This window comes from Podarcis vaucheri (genome assembly GCF_965113315.1).
Source record: "Podarcis vaucheri genome assembly, chromosome: 2".
NCBI classification, from domain to species: domain Eukaryota; kingdom Metazoa; phylum Chordata; class Lepidosauria; order Squamata; family Lacertidae; genus Podarcis; species Podarcis vaucheri.
Genome location: NC_138760.1, coordinates 105,316,935 through 105,337,244, shown reverse-complemented (window position 1 = coordinate 105,337,244; position 20,310 = coordinate 105,316,935). Strand labels below are relative to the sequence as shown.

General features: G+C 45.2%; 1 protein-coding gene and 1 long non-coding RNA gene across 14 annotated transcripts in view; one reads left to right on the top strand and one right to left on the bottom strand.

The window, feature by feature from the left end:
• The window catches only part of MAGI1 (membrane associated guanylate kinase, WW and PDZ domain containing 1), a 481,615-nt gene that overhangs the window by 447,373 nt on the left and 13,932 nt on the right, over positions 1–20,310 (bottom strand). The window lies entirely within an intron of this gene.
• Positions 3,676–6,655, top strand: LOC309525457. The gene is made up of 3 exons (XR_014216305.1): positions 3,676–4,285; positions 5,382–5,620; positions 6,580–6,655. It is a non-coding gene; the product is annotated as an uncharacterized lncRNA (long non-coding RNA).

The following is a 20,310-nucleotide window of genomic DNA, read 5'->3' as shown; positions in this document are numbered from 1 at the left end:
TACCTTTACCTTTAGTAGTAGTAGTATACCACCCTTCATCTGCCGATCTCAAGGCGGGTCACAACATATACCAGGGTGACTGATTCCTAGCACAGCTAACGTGTGTTCTGGGATCCCAGCCCGATCCTTCGTTTCCTTTGAAACAAGTCCCCTTCAGTTCAGTGCTGCTTACTCCCAAGTAATATAATATATTGAATAGTGGATCCCCTGAATGAGGTCAATGTATACATGTTGATATTTCCATACACACCTCTCAAGTTTTGAGCTACACCCTGAAGATATGAGATGCCTCTTCACTAGTGTAAAAAAGAAAAAAATAACACAAAATATTAAATGTAAACCCTAGTCAAGGCAGGCAAGAGGCTTTTAAAAAGCAGTAACTCATTTTGTTCTGTGCAAAAAGCTCGGAAGCTCGTAAAACCGCGGTAGTAAACTTTAAAAGATGTACTGTTTTCACGGGGTTGCTGCTGGAGCATTTCCATTATCAGATGCGAGTAATGGAACTTTTACAGTTCACTAACACACTTGTACTTACAAACATCTTGTTCATGAGCAAAGAAACGTGTAACAAAAAGGTAAAAATCCACATCCATCATAAATTTTATATGCACTTTTCAGTTCAGAAGGACAGCCTGAAGTGGCCCCAAATAAAGGCTGTTTGTTATTCTGAAGGAGTCAGGTACATGTCAATTTTAACCTTCGAACACAGTCTTCCTAAATCAACTGGAAATTCCCTCTTAGTCACCAAAACTAAAACACTCTCAAATATTTATGTAGCTTATCATTAACAGCAAAGAGCAGAATTAAAATCGGCTGTACGGGGCATACTAATAGCCCAGATGGTGTAACTAATTAAGACAAACTGATGGGATGGCAGCATGGGAACCCAATGTCCTCCCATGAAAACCAGTTTGGGCACATCTTAACAATCCTGATAAGAGCTTGCTCCCCTGGTCTTCATCCATGTGCCAAAGTTGTTCGACCACCATTATCCCCATCAGAGATCAATTCCCAGAGTTCCCCAAGAAGATGGATTGTTAAGCTACTCTGGGAATTGTAGGAACTGGGGTTTCCTAACAAATCTCAGCACCCATTAACAACCCATAGCTCCGAGAATTCTTTGGGGGAAGCCGTCAGATCATAGTGCTTTAAATGTATGGTGGGAATGTGGCGTCAGATTATTCATTGACATCATGTGGTAGGAATCAAACGGAACTAAGTTTTGTTCTAAATGTCCTGGGCCTCCAAGTCAGCCTCATGGCATCCTGGAAGAGCTGGTGTAGCAGAAAGAGCCAGTCGGGTGAGACTCATGTCCCTGGTCCCGTAATCTCCCACTCAGCCATGAAGCTCAATGGTTGATCTTGAGCCAGGCACCATCTCTCACCCAAACGTGCCTCAGGGTCATTCCATATCAAATGATCCAATTTTTTACCTCATGTCATCCAATTTTCTTATATTTTGTATACTTGCTGAATGATCAAAACAAAGTTTAAATCTAAAAGTGTGTGTGTGTGTGTGTGTGTATTCCCCAATTTTTGAGTCATGAGGGTTTGAAATTAAAAAAGAAGACAATTTTGGCCTTGTCAGACTTCACAAAAACCTTAAAAGCTCAGCCCAGAATTGAGGTATTTCAAAACTAAAAACACCGATCTCTCCAGAACATCATGGGCTTGAATATGATGTGTCACATGATAGACTTACTTTAAATTTTAAAGTTAAGTTACAAAATTAAAAATTTAGAAATAAAAAAGTGATTTTAAAAAAATCAACATGATTCAAAATTCCAAAAAATGTATTATTTAATATTTCTAAGTACTACCTGCAAAATTTCATCTTGGGATCTCAACGGGATCACACACACACGCATATATATGTATATAGTACATACATGTCTGCCTTATTGGGTTCTATTTAGGATAAATGGGTCTTCTTGGAGTAAAATATAACAGAAGAAACAAGACTTCAAACTAAAATATCAGTTACTTCAGGCATTTCTTTAGAAAGTTATTCAATTAAAAGGTATCTGAAAAGCTAGTCGGGATTTTCTTTTAAAAATGTGTTCCAATGCAAAGTGATAGCTTGCTGTTGCATGACAGTCTCGAACTCAGTAAGTGGCTACAGCAAGTCCCTTTTCTCTCTGAATCAGTCCCACCCACCCACACCCTCTTTTTGCAATATGGAGCCAGCGTGGTGCAGTGGCTAGAGAGCTAGACTAAGACCTGGGAGACCAAGGTTCAAGTCCCCACTCAGTCATGATGCTCAACCAGCATTGTTGTGAGGATAAAATGCAGAGGTACCTATGTTAGGTACGCTATTGCTTTCAGGAAAGGAGGTATATAAATGGGTAAACATATTGTTAAAAGGACTGGGCTGTTTGTAGGTATTACTGCGGGCAAAACCACCTTTCCAAATGTCCAAACCCTCCAGAAAAAGTCCAAATATTATAACAGAAAATCAATTCATTCTCTGAAATGGATGATGGGATCTGCAGTCCAACAACAACTGGGGGAAGAGCCATGGCTCAGTTGCAAAGCATCTGCCTTGCATGTCATTGGTCCCAGGTTGGAGACCATGGCATCTCCAGGTGTGGCTGGAAGACACCCTACCTGAAATCCAGGGAGCTGCTGCCAGTCAGTGTAGTCAATATGGAGCTAGATGGACTAATGGTCTGACTCACCATAAGGCAGCTTCCTATCTGGAGGGCTGCAGGGTCCCCCATACCTGCACTGGCTTTGGTATTGAATACAGCTTGCTGCCATCAAAATCCCTATTTGCACAATTCAGTGCCTTCAGCCGAGTGAAGGGAAAATTCAAACCATATGCATAGCACTGTGTGCCTTCATAATCAGAGCAAAAGCAATTTTATTAGTTTTCTTTTTCTTTTCTTTTTAAAACAAGCATTAATGACGTTTCCCCTCAGGAGCAGAGCATAATAGTTATTTGGCCTGGGAATGTGATTAGAACGTTATAAAAAGAAGAAGTAGAAAAGAAAAGAAAACACTACTATAAAAACACACGCATCTCCAAATCTGTCTTTCCTACGACGAAGAATAAAGATCAGCTTAGGTCATACATTACGGAGAATTAAGAGCCAGAAAAGAGAGTGACACAGAAATATTGGAGGAGAAGAAAGCAATTTCCAAGCTGTTACGTAAAGAGGAAAGAGGTTTCATAATTGCCGGCTTCGGAGTATTCAATTTTAATAGCCAGAGATAAACAACCAGCCCAAAGACGGGGCTTTATATTCATTAAATAAATAAATAAATATTATATACAACGTCCAATTCTACTTGGCTTAAGAGAATTTGTGAAAGGATTAGACAGGCTGATAGACAAAGAGGCATTCTGAATTATGTACAAGAATACATTGCAGATCGGGGGGGGGGGCAGGAACCAGGCACTTCTTGAGGAAAGAATAATGTTCTTAACATTTGAGGCAGTAATGAAATATTTACCCCAAGGCCTTGCAACTCCTAGCAGTCTCACGCGCTGGGAGGACCATGATGACTTAACTTGGCCACTACCATTTTGCATCAACCGCTTTAGGAAAAAGCCATTGAGGCCGAGTCAACTTTGAGCAGAGGTGTTGTACTTATTCTGGGGTGCCGGCCACCCAAAAAAAAAAAAAAAAAGTTCTGTCGGCAGACAAGCTGATTTGTGCACGTGGATGAGCTATAAGGAGTGTAACCCCCTTTGGCAGCCATGTTTGGATGTCGCCCCATAAATCTACAGCAGGTGTGCAGACCCTTTTTTTTGGTTTGAAGGCCTCATTGCCTCAGGGGACATGTGCTAGTGGAGCGCAGGATGAGGAGCAAAAGGGGCTGAGCAAAAGGAGGCCACATCCAAGTCATACAGAAGTCAGAGGTTCCTACACACCTCACCTAGGGCAGCACAAAGCATGATCACATCACACGCACATGAGAAAGGCATGGAGCAGTCCTGGGGATAGTCCTGAGGACCATATCAAGAGGGCTGGAGAGTCACAGCTGGGGTCTCAGGCCTGAGGCTCCCCACTGCAACTTCGAGCACATTAGGGAGCAATGTAGGCGAGTTCCTTCTCTCTGTGAAGAAGAACTGGGAAATGTGGACATTAGGGAAGAATTCAAGCACCCAATAGCATAAGAAGCGCCCTACCAGAGCTGGCCAAAGGCCCATGCAGGCCAGCGTCACAGCGGCTAACCAGATACCTATGGAAACACCACAAGGAGGACCTGAGAGCATCAGAAAGTCTCCCGAAGAGAATTATTATTATATTGAAGAACAACACGTCTGGTGCGTTCTGGAAGTAAAAGACAGTTCAAAACTGCACACTAAAAGCACACGTATGTTGACTGCCTGCATAAATGTAAGCAAAGCCTACATACCGACTGCCCACGGAGAAACGAAGCTGACAAGAAAGTGGGTGGTGGCGGGAAAAGAGAAATGGGTAAAAATAGACATGCCAAGCTACAACATGCCTCCAAGTTATAGCAAAGGCATCTGGAATGTCCTCAGATCCCCTTGGCTCTGCCTACCGCCGTGTGCCTGTTTATGCGGAGACATTTCCTCAAGCGGAGCAACAGGGCAAGACCCAGTTCCTGCCAGCTTAGGCCACGTGGGGCACTGAGCCTCACGGGCTTGTCTACTGCCTGAGTAGTAGGGATTTTTTGTTTTTAAAAAGGTTATTATTGCAAAAACACCGTTTTCCACTTGCATTCAGCAGAGCGAACTCCCAAGTATGACCCCACAATAAAAAAGGTCAGTGTTCAGAACACCAACCCCAAATCCTCCAGCACAACGGGTCTGATCCAGACTTAGCTGTGCTTAGAGAAGACCTGCAAAAGTCCATGAGGCTTAACTGCAAATCTTTCCCCTTCCTCCACAGACCTAGTACATATATGCGTGGGGGCAAGTGTCTGTGCAACTCACTGTTTGAAGTAATTCCTGTACTACAAAAAGAAAAAAAGTCAAAAGCTGGTCTTATAGCACTTACTAATATGAAGCAGTTACAGATAGGTAGCCGTGTTGGTCTGCCATAGTCAAAATAAAAAAATTCCTTCCAGTAGCACCTTAAAGACCAACTAAGTTAGTTCTTGGTATGAGCTTTCGTGTGCATGCACACTTCTTCAGGCAGTGTATCTGAAGAAGTGTGCATGCACACGAAAGCTCATACCAAGAACTAACTTAGTTGGTCTTTAAGGTGCTACTGGAAGGAATTTTTTTATTTTAATATGAAGCAAACACTGGGGTCCAGACTGACTCCAGCAACCCTTTTAAAACACCATTTTTGGGGAACTGGTCCTATATATAGAGGGCCAGGGCCAGATGGCAACAACTACTGCCCCCCAGCTTTTCTGTAGTTTGATTGATTGATTGATTGATTGATTGCATTTCTGTCCCAGCTTTTTCTCTGAGGAGCTCAAAGTGACAGCATACATGGTTCTCCCTGCTCCTCATTTAATCCCTGCAACTGCCATGTGAGGTAAGTTTGCCTGAGAGACAGTGACTAGGCCCAAGGCTGCCCAGAGTGCTTCATGGCTATGCAGGGATTTGAACCCTGGTCTCCCACACATCATAGCTCAGTGGAAAAGCACCTGCTTTGTATGCAGAGAGTCCCTGGTTTGATCAACCGTGTCTCCAGGTAGGGCTGGGAAAGCCGCAAGCGAGCGACGTGGTCGGGAAACCACTATAAACCCAATGGAAGACATTTGCGGTTGTCTGATATGCAAAGCGCACCTTTATTCCTTCAGCCTTTTTCTGCATGCAGGTTTGCCTCGCTGCTTTCAGTGGGAAGACAATGAATCCTTAAAGACACCATTGTTTCCTCTATTAACAGGCACAGTGTGCGACAGTTTTGGCCAAGCTGATGCCCTCTAGATGTTTTGGACTACGATTGCCATCAGTCCCAGCCAGCCAGACTGCAGCTGAAGGCCAAAACATTCTGGAGGGCACCACATTGGCACAGGCTGCTGAACAGTACAGTGGCACCTCGGGTTAAGAACTTAATTCGTTCCGGAGGTCCGTTCTTAACCTGAAACTGTTCTTAACCTGAAGCACCACTTTAGCTAATGGGGCCTCCCGCTGCTGCCGCGCCACCGCTATTCTCATCCTGAAGCAAAGTTCTTAACCCAAGGTACTATTTCTGGGTTAGTGGAGTCTGTAACCTAAAGCGTCTGTAACCTGAAGCGTCTGTAACCCGAGGTACCACTGACTATCCACTGGACTACTCTCTTCCCCACCACCTCCTTTTTAAAAGCATTTAAAAAGCTTTCGTGCTGCATTTTTAAAAAATGAACCTGTAAAACCCTGAATCCCTGCAACGCGAGCTGCACTCAACCAAAAGAAAAGGAGTTGGCTTCTCTCGCACTGACCCAGCGGAACATTAATTGAAGCGAACATGAACAGCTATATGTGTGAATGTTCGACACAGTCATGTAGAAACCACAAACCTTAGGCCTGAGCCATGGTAAGTCAAGTGCACAAATGCCTTCCACATGCCCCCAAAGGGGGTGGGGGGTGGGCAGAGAAAGAGGAGCTAAGCTTTAAAAGGAAAAAAAAAAACCCAACATGGAAACCGCTCTGAGCAATTTGTCATTTTAGAATGAAACGGCGAGGCAAAGGAGAGAGACTTTAAGCAAGTTCAACGGCTCAAATTGCGGCTACCTATCAGGTTTGTTTATAGTTCTCAACTACAAGGCTTTCACATGTTGTTTAAAGTTTAATATAGGCAATTTGGAGGAAGCGGAATGCAGGAAGAGAAAGGAAGAGGCCCCCCAAAAAAATCATCTTAAAAGCTGCATTCCAAGACTAGAGAGTCAAGGAATTGGAAGCAGTATAAAAGCAATTGCGGGGGAGAGGGACAGAATAGCCCAGAGAACCAGCTTATGCACAAAGAGGCAAACTACTGCCTAAGAAGCCAACAACTTCTTGGGGAAGCAAGAGGAGGCCATGGGAAACACAGCTGTCACACGGATTGTCAACACAGGTTCACCTGTTCATGCATAACTGCTCTGTACAAATGTCCATACATCCAACGGCAGGGCCACTGATTTATCTCCACAGCCCTTTGGGGAATTTTTTATTTTAACCTTCATTTCAGATTGTCCATTCCATACTTCTGTTTCATTAATGTGTTTTCCTTTTAATTCATTGTGGTTGTTTGGGTTTTAATCAGAATTTTGTACACCGCCTTGATACTTTTTTTTAATCTTTCTGACAGTAAGAGCTGTTCGACAGTGGAACGGACTCCCTCTGGAGGTTGTGGTCTCTCCTTCCTTGGAGGTTTTTAAGCAAAAGTTGGAGGGCCATCTGTCATGGAAGTTTTAGTTGAGATTCCAGCATTGAAGAGGGCTGGACTAGATGACCCTTGGGGTCCCTTCCAATTCTATTATTCTATGAAAATAGAAATAAATAAAAAATCTCTTCAGCAGAGGTGCTGCTGCACTCAGGCCCTTCTTATGGGTTTTACACAGGTATCTGAACAATTGTATCTGTTCAAGTCAACAAACAGCAGCAGCATCAATATGAGATGGGCAACACTGAATTTATCCACCAAGTCCACCTTCTTCCAAGGTCTGTGTATTCTGGACTTATTCAAGGATGCACTCTGTGAGGTAGGGCCCACTGCATAGTCCAAGAAGATGCAATAAGCTGAGAGTGTTGCAATATAAATCCTCCGGCATGCGGTGGCAGGGAGTTTGGGCACGTTGCAAGGACTTCATCCCTCCAGAGGCAGAAGTGACTTTGCACTCTGACTAGCAAGTGGCTTCAGAAATTTGGCTTCTGGTCTCCACAGCCACAGTCAACAGCAGATGCAAGCAATAGCCCAGCTGCTAGGATGGCTTACAAACCTCCCAACAGTGATTTCAGCCAGGAATAGATGAGCTCACCCAAAATAACAATGTCAACCAATAGGTATTAAAGCACATTTCTGGTTCAAGCATTGAAACACAGCAATAACTCAACTCTTACAGACGCCTGGTTTTATAGACTTGGTTCCAATTAGATCTAACAGCAGCAAATTATCTCATCAATCTTCATTCGAAAAGAGAAAAGAATGCTTCTTTATCTTAATCTGCTTTCCTGACCAGAGCTACATCTCTATGTTCCCAAATGAGACCTATGCTCAGGATGAACCAGCCTGGCTCTTCTTCCTTGTTGAGGGTGGCTGCAAAGGAGGCACAAGGGCCACCAGCACCATTTATCGGTTAACATACCACAAGAGCTGCAATTAAGCATAAACTGCAGCTCTGCCCAACATGCAAGTCAGGCTCCTTCACAGTGATGCATCTTGTGATGTTTTATATACCATGAGAATGCACACACACCCAGCCTCCACCATTAGGCAACTTTGGTTTTGCTCTGCTACAGCTTTATATTGTTTGTGATGAATCATTTAGTGTCATGATTTGCATTCATTATCTCCTCCATAAGAAGATCCCTGCTGGATCTGATCAAAGCTCCATCTAGTCCAACAGCTGGCCCTTACAGTGGCCACCCAGCTGCAGATGGGAAGCCCACGATCAGGACATTAGCACAAGAGCACACTCTCCCCACTTATGCCCCCAAGCAACCAGGATTCAGATGCAACACATCTCTGACCCTGAATGCAACATATAGCCATAATGACTAGTAGCCACCAATGGCTTTATCCACCATCTAATCCGAGGATCCCCAGTTAGATAGCACTCTACAGGCTCCTGTCAGAAAAGATGGCATTTGCACAAGTTCTCTCTGCCCTGATTTGTAAGAAACGTCATTCATAATTTAATAATTGAAAATAAATAAATGGGTTTTGATTAAAAAAAATTAAACACTATGCTAAACTCTTTTCTAAGAACGTGTCCAGCACAAAGAACTGAATGAAGCAAGCACACAATTTGTTTTTTCATTTTAACAGCCAGTTGTGCAGGATGCAGTTAATATTAACTTTTGTGAACTTGAAAGTTCAGGGTCTTATTGAATATTGTGCGCTCTGATACACAGAAGTCTTGTGCTTGCTGTAGAACAGCTTGCTTGCCTTTCTAGGCAGAAAGTTGATTGCCAGCTTTCTATTCCATTCTCAGAAGGATGTTTGAAAAGTGGAGATAATCATCTGGAAACACAACCAAATATGGTGGGGAGTGAGGATTAACACCACGCAAATACCAAACAGTATCACTGCAGCATAATGCTGTTTTAGAAGTGGGAAAAAATGACTACTGTCTATATTATCCCTAAGAACAGCTAAATTATATACCAGATTATCTCAGAAGAATTTGCACATAACAAACAACAAGCCGTGCTTCCGCTGGTATCATGGAAAAAGCAACTTGTTGATCTCACTACCAAGACAGCTGAGGATTGTATCCAGCATTAGCCCTATGCAGAGTAGGCCCACTGAAAATAATGCACATGACTAACTTGGTTCCGTTCATAGCAGTGGTGCTACTCCAGGTATAACTTAGTTGGATACAACCCTCAGTCCTTTGTACATAACACAGAGATGGAAGGGATGGGTATGAAGACAAGTCAGAAATGCACATAACTTGTAGAGTTCCCATTTCTGCCACAGACTTTCACATTGAGCGCAAAACTACACGTTTGCAAGACCTTCCCCCAGGCATACATCTGTCGTTCCTCCCTGCACTGCAAGGTGACATCCACAAGGAGCAGGGCTTTCTTAGTAGTGGCATCTTGCTCGCTAGAATCTTGACAGTCTCTCAACCTGCTTTTGGAAGACAGTTTGATCCAGTAGCCCTTCCCGGAGCACTGCTAAAACTGGCTCACTTTTCTCCCTGCCTCTGTTTCAATGACTAGATTGTTATTTGGTTTTTAATTTGCATTAAAGCCTGAAATTTCAATGTAAGCCACCTTGAGGGCCTCTTTGTGGGTGGAAAGGTGTGGTAAAAAGTGATTAAGAACAAATACAGATAACAATTTGATTGTGGTGAGCTTCTATAGTTATGCAATTTTTTAATTAAAAAAACCCCTCTTTGAAGGATTATCATGGTTTTTTTACCCCACCTTGTTATGAGAAAAGTGGTTCGCTTAAAATACTGGCCACAAGAATAAAAACGACAAGCTCATCTTTAAAACGACAATTAGTAGAGCAATAAGCAGCAGGTTAAAAAGAAAAACACACAGATAAGACAGAAGAATGAAAATTGTGTTGGAACAGTATCTGGGTTCTTTCTAAAAGAGAGACGGGATGGAGAAACAGATTTCATTATTGAGTGCATGGATTAGTGTACCAATGACCCAAAACACATGTTTGTGCTACCTGGGCATTGCAAGCAGAATATGCATCAGGGCAGAGGGACAGAATAGGTTTGCCAAATCCCCTTTGCTGAAAATAAGCATTAAGTTTGCCTCCCATTACCAGTACGCAAAGCTCAGCGGCCCAGCAAAATTTTTGCTACTTATGCTTTTGTCTCTAGCACTCGCTCAGAGCATGTCCCCCAGCTTCTTATACAGAGCAGCAAACATTTCAGGAATGACAGTTGTTCAGAACTGCTAAATATTTGTGAGCTCTAAAAATTCCTCTACTTAAACCTCCAGCCTCTCTCCAGCCCAGCCTCCCAAGGTCTCACATACCACAATATTTGCCTGGATATCAGCTCGCAAAACCCAGGCTGAGACTGGCTGAACCACCCTCCATTTATACTTTTGTCATTGCTCCGGCCAATCACAAAGCTTTTATTCTGTAACCGAAAAGGGTTCAATGTGCCTTTCGGAGCTATGAAACAGGAAGAAGTTCCAAGAGTTTGGGTTACACACACACACATCCCCCCCCAATTGCTTCACAACTGTTGAATCGATATCTTTTCCCACCACTCTCCATTCCTTCCTGAAGGCAACCCTCTCAAAATCCAATTGCAGAAGGGCTGTATAGCAAACATTAGCGATATCTATTTGTTTGCATCCACAGGTTGCATTAAAGGCTGGATTGCTTTACTTGGACCAGAGAGACCCGGGTTCCGATGCCTTAAAGCTATAGCACCTACCAGCTTGGGATACATTGCTCCCAAACTCTCTGGAAGAAGAGCAAGATCTGAAGCAATACAGAAAACTAAACAATACCGTGCAGGAGAGAAAGCAAGCAACACCTTAAGCGACATTAGCTGGAATCCTGCTTAAATTGACAATAATGCATTTATTATAATGTACAAGCAATGGTTGAGAAATGAGTTGCTCGAATAGAGTTTCCATCATCCACTGCCACTGGTCCCACTGGCTAGAGCTGATAGGAGTTGGAGTCCAACAACATATGCAAAGTCACAGGTCTGAGATCCCCAGAGATAAACCATAGGCTTGCGGGTCAGCTTTAAGGAAAACACTGGATCTCTGATTCAGCTTCTTATGTAAGAAGGTAGAGTGCCTAGGATTTATTGGAGCTATTATTAGGATCAACGCAATTAGCAGTGCCGAGCATTTGTGAAAGTGCCTCATACTGTATACAAACATGGATTAGAAACCGCTCCCAAGCATCCGGTGCAAAAAAAAAGGTGGCAGCTCTCCATCTTTAACTGCAGGCAGAAGAGGATGGTTGAAGTGTGCTGGGGCAATGGTCAATCTGCATTAACTGGTCTAGAGCACATGCAAGAAAAAGAGAAAGAAAGCCAGTGACGAAGATGGTACAAGCCATATTCCAACTTGCTTTCTAGGGAGGGGAAAGGAAGCTGGGCTTATACATGCAGCAGAGCTGTACGGTGCAGCATTAGTGTTAGAAAGTGAGATATGAAAGCTAGGAGCTAAATAGCAACTTAAACCTAGGTCAGTGTTTCCCAAACGTTTTTGGGCAACGGCACACCTGTTTACTGGAAAAAAATCTCGCGGCACACCACCATTAAAGCCCCGCCCCGTGACGTCAGCGCGCAGCGTCACGCCGGGAGGGACGCACAAAAGTGAACGTTTTTTCCCTTCCCCTTGCCGGGGTGGGAGGAGGCAGCAGAGCGAGGGACTGAGGGACGGCGGCAGCTGAGGCGGCGGCGGCTGTTGTGGTGGTGGCGGCGATAGCGGGCGGAGGAGGAGCCGTCGCCGGGAGTTGCTGCTGCTGCTGTTGCTGCTGCTGCCCGGACATGCCGGCCTCCTCCTCCTCCGCTGTCTCGCGCTCCTCCCTTTTGCGCGCGCTGCCCCGCCGCTCGGCACCACCACCGCGGAGCCGCCCCCGGCTCGACGCGGATCCTCGCCGCCGCCGCCTCTCGCCGCCCGACTCGCCCGCCTCCCTCCCACGGCACACCAGCCGGTGTCTCACGGCACACTAGTGTGCCGCGGAACACCGGTTGGGAAACGCTGACCTAGGTTATGGGCACAACAACAGAATGTCTAGGCGCACTTTTTTTAAAACAAGAACACAAAGATGAAAATGAATGAACTGCTGCCAAAATATTATGTTCATTTTTCACGTGCTCTAGTCCTTCCCCTGACCACCCACCCTAATATTCTTAAGAGGGTCTCTTCTCCAGTCTTCAGAGAGCAGCTGGAAGTGGGGAGGCAGAAAAAGGTCCTTCTTTCCTTCTGCTGTGCAGTTTTAATATGAAATCTTAGGTGCAGTACTGCACCCAGAGCCCAGAAACTGCTCCTGCTAATGAAATCCCCTGTTGCAAAACGCACCTAGAACACTGGGAGTTTCGAACACTGGACTGTATTATTGCAGGTGAGAAAGTACCATTTCTTCAGGTTTCATGGAAGAAGAAGAAGAAGAAGAAGAAGAAGAAGAAGAAGAGGAGGAGGAGTAGTAGTAGTAGTAGTAGTAGTAGTAGTAGTAGTTTGGATTTGATATCCCGCTTTATCACTACCCTAAGGAGTCTCAAAGCGGCTAACAATCTCCTTTTCCCTTCCTCCCCCACAACAAACACTCTGTGAGGTGAGTGAGGCTGAGAGACTTCAGAGAAGTGTGACTGGCTCAAGGTCACCCAGCAGCTGCATGTGGAGGAACGGGGAAGCGAACCCGGTTCACCAGATTACGAGTCCACAGCTCTTTACTACACCACAACGGAATCATGGAATTGTAGCGTTAGAAGGGGCCACAAAGGTCATGTGATCCAACCCCCTACTGTGCAGGAATATTTTGCCCAACGTGAGGCTCGAACCCAAGACCACCATGTTTTTTAAGCCAGTCCCTGCAGGCAGAAACCTAGCATAGCAAGCGAAAGCATATTTTCAAACTGCCTTCCTAAACTGCTAGTTTCCACCGTCAACCCCTAACATACTAGAGAATTCAGAAATTGTATTCCCCCCCACACACACTTTTATTCATGCCTCAACCTCTACATTCAGTTACCTGTGCAGATCCAGCTTGCAATATGCAATAGCTTAGCATTTGGTAAGCAGGAAGGGAGGAAAACCTAACTATACAACATAAAGTGTTTGCGTCCTAGTAAGTAGCACATAACTCCAGTGCTGGCAGCATATTTGCTAAACCAGCCAAGTATGTTAGGAGCGATCAGCCTCCTTTCCCAAAGTAAAAATAGCAAAACAACAGCATTTGGTAGCCTTTGTTCTGCCATCTCTTTAGAATTAGCCTTGCAGACAACCAAATGTTATTCTGTCCAGCTGCGGAGCCACCAGTTCAAATTATGAGGGCGTTCTATGCATCTTTCCAGGGTTCAAGGAAGCTGCGTTGAGGTTGAGCAGACCCCCAAACGCCAAACACAATTTACCCTCACGCTTGCAAAGAAGCCAGGCGTCCGTCTTTCCATTAGAGAAAGGGTGGGGAACTTGGCACCCTCCAGATGTTGCTGGGATCCAACTCCATCAAAAGCCAGCCAGCGGTTAGGAATGATGGGCCCAGAGATGCCAGCAGGTCATCACTTCCTCACCTCTGCACTGAAACTGCCAAAAAAACACACACAAAATTGGCCAGTGTCACAGAGAGACAGGAAATGACCTGAGCCAACCCTTGAAGGCTTTTCCACCCGCTTCCATCTGGCCACTGTGTGAACAGCTTGGTTCCAGACTACTTGCCTTGATACTGTCTCCAAGCTTCAATTCCTGGTGAAACTGCACCAGGCTGCAGCATCTGAACCAGCCAAGGGGATTAGAGAAAGACACAGCAGAGTAACTGAGAGCAAGGGGGTTGCTCACCTTGCAAAGCGGAACAGGGAACAACATGGCCATCTCGATGTGGAAAGCCATTATTAACGATCCAGCGTCCACTGCGAAACATTGCATGACAAAGCACAACATTCACGGCTTCCTCTCGCACACCTCTCATTTTATACTGCCCTCTCACCAACTCAAGGGCGACGTACGCGATACCCACCACCACCGCGTGATCTTCGCAACCAGCCTACGAAGTAGGTCGCTAAATAGCTGAGCAGGGATTTTAGGCACTGTAGCACAATGGCTATTCTGGAGGAACGCCTAGCAATCTGCAAATGGTGTTTTAGTGGTCGGAATTGTATTGCCCTAAGTTCAGGTGCCTTTCCAACTGCAGTACAGTCATACCTCGGGATAAATGTGCTGCAAGTTAAGTATTTTCAGGTTGCGCTCCACGGCGACCCGGAAGTAACGGAGTGTGTTACTTTCAGGTTTCGCCGTGTGCGCATGCGCAGACGGCCAAAATGATGTCACGCGCATGCGCGGAAGCTGCAAAACGCGACCCTGGACGCACAGACGCGGGTTGCGTTCGCGTCAGGATGTGAACAGGGCTCTGGAACGGATCCCATTCGCATCCCGAGGTACCACTGTAGAGGATTTGTGCAGCCTCCAGGATTTCCAAACACTAAAATGCCAGTCAGCTCAGTTGGTCAGAGCATGGTGCTAATAATGCCAAGGTTGCTGGTTCAATCCCTATATGGTCCCACCTGCATATTCCTGCCTGAGCACTTACTCTGATATGCGTCCCCTGAGGGTGTCTGGGATGTCTTCAATAGTCTGAATTTCTCCTCTTGTGTCCCTCCAACAACTCTGACTCTGTGATTATTCAGTCTCCAAGCTGAATAGATAGGATCTAGAAATAACCCTGGGGCAGGAGCACTTTTCAAGTTACTGAAGCACTGCTCACTGCCCCTTTATTGCTAGTAACCCCTGCTGCCCACCATGTTGCATTCCCAAGAAACATAGATCTGCAATCATACTGAATCACAGAATCACAGAATCAGAGAGATGAAAGGAACCCTGAGGGTCATCTAGTCCAACCCCCTGCAATGCAAGAATCTCAACTAAAGCATCCATGGCAGGTGGCCATTCCAACTTTTGCTTAAAAACGTCCAAGGAAGGAGAATCCACCACCTCCCAAGGAAGACGGTTCCAATGTCGAACAGCTCTTACTGTCAGAGCAGCAATACTTAACATTTCTATAGTGCTTTCAAGCTGCCTATATTACTTTGGTGCAATCCTTATAACGAGACTGTAATGCTAATTTTATTATCCCCATATTGCAGATTGGTGTGTGTGCGCGAGGAAAAGTGATTTGCCTGAGGCCACCTTGTAAGTTTCATGGCACAGGTGAGATTCGAGCAAAGTACTTCCTGATTAGTAGCACAACCTCTCTCTGCCACTATGCAGAGAGTACACCAAGTAAACACTGAGTCAGAATTCAGTTTTCTACCTGCAGGATCCAGCCTTCCTTGACGTACATGCACAATTCACTCACACCTAACAATGAAATCTCTCTCTCTCTCTCATTCCCTGCACTTAACATACCCACCCGTCATCGACTACCTGAATTCTACCAAACAAGAATTGCCGCCACAAGAGACCGTCCTCTGTCTCAGCAGCAAACTTCACAGAGAGCTCTATCCCCAGTTCAAAGCGCCACAGTTCTCTTTTTATGCGCCGCCACAAGCTTATGCAGCAAAGATAACAAGCGTACGCACCATTCCCCATTTCACGGGCAGCTCGGCTATTGCAAAGTCATCCGTTTCAATTAAATTAAGCTCATCCTGCTCTGAAATGTCTTCTGCTTAGAAGCTGGGTGCCAAGCACAGCCGCCTTGTAAAGTCCGGCAAGCGTCTTCACTCACAAAGTTGAGAGCAAGGAGAGGAGACACTTCCCTTCAAGAGCAATCACTTGCTTTGCCACAGTCTTAAATGTTTGGCAGCCAGGAGGCTTGTATCTATTTGGCTTAGTGCTTCTAAGAAGCCAGCTCCTTCAGCCATGAAGACTGCTAATCTAAGCAGGCCTTTCTTGAGAGTAAGCCCTATGGAGCACAGTTGGAGTTACTTCCCCGCACACAATTGTACTGCAGTAATCTAATCCAATGGCACGCGAGCAGCACTGTGGTCTAAACCATTGAGCCTCTTGGGCTTGCCAATCAGAAGGTCGGCGGTTCGAATCCCCGTGATGGGAGTGAGCTCTCGTTGCTCTGTCCCAGCTCCTGCCAACCTAGCAGTTCAAAAGCACGCCCAAAAGTGCAAGTAAATAAATAAGTACCGCTCTGGAGGGAAGGTAAACAGCGTTTCATTGCACTGCTCTGGTTTCTGTGTTGTGTTGCGTCAGAAGCGGCTCAGTCATGCTGGTCACATGACGCAGAAAAACTGTCTGCACACAAACGCTGGCTCCCTCGGCTTGTAAAGCAAGATGAGCACCGCAACCCCAGAGACGTCTGCGACTTGACTTAACTGTCAGGGGTCCTTTACATTTATTTATTTTTTTAAATCTCTAATCCAGAACATTGTTTGTGTGTGAGAGAGCCAGGGCAGCCCAAGACATTTTGGCACCTGAGGTGAACCACAAAATGGCACTCCCTCCTCACCAGGGAAGAGGGGATGAGTGAAGATCTACATCAGGAGCAAGGGGGGCAGAAACTAATATCTACATTGGGCTCTGCTACCTGAGGTGGTCGCCTAATGGGTGGGCCGGCCCTGCTGTCAACTGATCTTGAACTCGTGCACTCAAGGCTGCAATACTAAGCACATCTGCTTGGAACCAAGGCAACATTCAATACATACACTTAAAAGTGCTACGACACCACTTTAAACAGTCACAGCTTCCCCCAAAGAATTCTGGGAGTTGTAGTTTGTTAAGCGTGCTGAGAGTTGTCTCTGTTCTACTCACAAAGAGGGACTGATTGTAAAACCACTCTGGGAAGGGGAGATAGAGGTCTCCTAATACTGGTAATTCTCAGCACAAACTACAGTTCCCCATATTCTTTGGGTGAAGCCATGACTGTTTAAAGTGGTATAACCTTAAATGTATGCTTACCCAATGAACAAAAAGAGACTTATCTCCAAGCAAACATGCTTAAGGATAAGGAAGCAAATGTCACAATTTTAAAGTGTATTTACCCCCATGTACCTCAGTTTGGATCCCAAGAGCTGGAGAGAGAAAAAATAGGCAGAATCCAAGGCAAGGGAAGCTGGAATTGCCCATGTTCTCTGACAGCAACTCCCCACATGCATCCCAGCGGGTACATTACACACTGCGTGAAATGAGGCCCATGCAATTCTTGGCTTCAAAATCGAGTGCAGCCTATTTTAGTATATCTATGTCCCAAAGTTGCTTAGAACTTGGACAAAATGCAATGAATGAATTAAATAGCCTCACACTTGAAGAAAACTGGCCTAGCTGGAGCAGAAGCCTAGCCTTTGCCTGCCTCTCTCCTCTTCATGGAATCGTTCCTGGTGACAGATGAGGTTCCTACACACTTTTTCCTGCCCTTCCCCATGGACCTTAAGGTCTCGCCCTATGAGGAAGGTCAGGCTAAGAGAAAGTGTTTGGGTCCAGGGTCACACATACCCAGTTTTCACAAGATGCTAAACAACGGTTTAGCTTTATGAGGCTGAACTGCAGTAACCTTCTCTCCTCTCCCTCTCTGGCATGGCCACGAGGCAGAGATCAGAAGTTTCTGCTTCCGTTTTAGCTTAACCACAGTTTAGAGCTCCCTCCAAAACCTAAACTCTGGCTAATTAAGTACGGTTAATGAAAATAAGCCAGCTTCGTAGATTGAAGTTGGCTTGTGTCCACTAATCATAGCTGAGATCACAGTTTGCTTGTATTCAGACATCATGACAAGCTGTGGTTAGTTTAAAGTGGAAGATGAAGCCTCCAAACTCATCCTCACAGCTGGGCTGGGGAGAACAGAGAGAGAACGCATAGTTAGTGTGCAAGCTCAAGGCTCACTGCAACATGTCCTTGAAACACTAAACCACAGTTTAGCATTACATGCAAACAAAGCCATAGCATAGTCTTAAGTTTCGGTGCATCTCATTTCAAAGATCCTTGTTTGAACTCCAGGTATAAAAACAGACTCTTATTACTGGTGTCCCCCTGCCCCCAGCAAGAATAAAACACTCTTAAGCCTACAATCTTACAAGGAAGACTTATCGACGTAGTTATGATCAGCATGCAAGCTGAACAATAATACCATGGACAGACTTATTTTGCATGCTCAACCCTTCCAATTCAGTTTGTATTATATGTTATTTAGGAGGGTTTGCTGGATGGCTATTGCCCATCAATGTACCATGCCTCTTCTATGAGTACCAGTTCTTGAGGGAAACATGCATAAGGCCAATGTTTGCAAGCCAAGAAGTTTGTGCTATAATTTGCATAAAACGAACCAGTCACTGAATGTGTCCCTTCTGGTCACAAAATTTTGACCTTGCAGAATATATTTCTAGTAGTAGCTAAGAACTGCAATGCAAAGCTATTCTGAAGAATATATGACAAACCACATTAGGCAGTCCTATGTGACTGGGACAAAGAAGTATTGACAAACGCATTTTGCTAATGCTAGATTAGCCCCAGAACTAATTAAGTCACTCAACTGCATTAAGGAAATAAACTCTGAGAAAAAGCTGCGAGAAGCCCAACCAGAAGATGCCAGAATCCAGATGCTATAGTTGAATAATGCATATTTTAAGAAGCATTTGATAAAACCATGAAAAGAAGGGGGCAAGGAAGACAGAGACCCTAATTCAGGAGCAGCGAATGTGTTATTCAGAAGATGTTGGTGGGAACTGTGGTCCAACAACATCTGTAAGGCACCGGACAGCTGTGCAGCTATCCAGGATGCAAAGGGGATGTTTGGCAGGCTTCTAAAGCAAACTGCTGTTGAGATCAAAATGGCAGCTAGAGTGGTAACTTATAAACCAACAAGTTAGCTCAGCCGGTGGAGCATGAGACACTTACCATAATTTCAGGGTTGTGGGTTTGAGCCCCAAGTTGAGCAAAAGGATTCCTAGAAGACCCTTCCAACTTTGCAATCAAACCCCTGTTCAAATCTTTGCCTGTACAGTGGTACCTCGGGTTAAGTACTTAATTTGTTCTGGAGGTCCGTTCTTAACCTGAAACTGTTCTTAACCTGAAGCACCACTTTAGCTAATGGGGCCTCCTGCTGCCGCCGCACCGTCGGAGCACGATTTCTGTTCTCATCCTGAAACAAAGTTCTTAACCCGAGGTAATATTTCTGGGTTAGTGGAGTCTGTAACCTGAAGCATATGTAACCCGAAGTACCACTGTAATATGAAGTCACTAGGTAAGCCTTAGCCACCTAGAGGTGCCAGCTTCAACTAACTGGTCCTCATCCTGGCCCTCCAAGAACTGCACTACTCCACCCAACCCAGCAGGATCAGACAAACACAACTGGGTATGATCAGCAATTTTAGTGACAACATTTAGTGGCAACATCTCCGCACAGCTTCATGTAGATGTTAAACAAGATGGGGGACAGAACAGAATCCTGCAGGAGACCCCATAGCCTAAGAGCCAAGGATCTGGGAAAAACTCCTGCATCACTACTTTCTGGCCGTGGCCTTGCAGGTAGGAGTGGAACAATGGTTAAGGTGGTGCCCTACCTTGCTAACTACTAATGTTCCTTAAGATGGTACCACTGTAAAATAGCTTCCTGGCTACACTTTGGACAGGCCCCTGACAAAAGCCACAGAGGTGTGACTTTGCCTTCACCAGCACCAGCCTGTACCACAGGGGTAAAGAACCTGTACCCTCCAGATGTTGCTGGACTGACCACTATAACGCTGGCCACGCTGCCTGGGGATGATGGGAGCTGGAGTCTGGACGGCCACAGGTTCCCGACTCCTCCGGTACCACTTTATGGGACGAGGCAGGAGGGATAGAACAGACTGGTGTTCTCATCAAACAGAAAAACCGTGGCCGTTCTCTGCTTGCCTCACCCCGTTTCGCTTCCTCGCAAAATGCACTCAGTCCATATTTTTATCCAACGGTGGAATTTAAATGCAGGTTGTCAAATAGTTGCTTGAAAGTTGCTTTTGGCCCTTTTTTTGCCACCAACCCAACAGGCCTCCTAAATAATAGATGGGCACCCTTTACTCCTAAAATGAAGCAGAAGATATATAAGTAATGAGAATAAAGTCTTTAGCGCTGAGAGGTTACTAGCTCTTAAATACTTAAAAGGACTTGCATTCTTAAAACAGCTCCATCCCA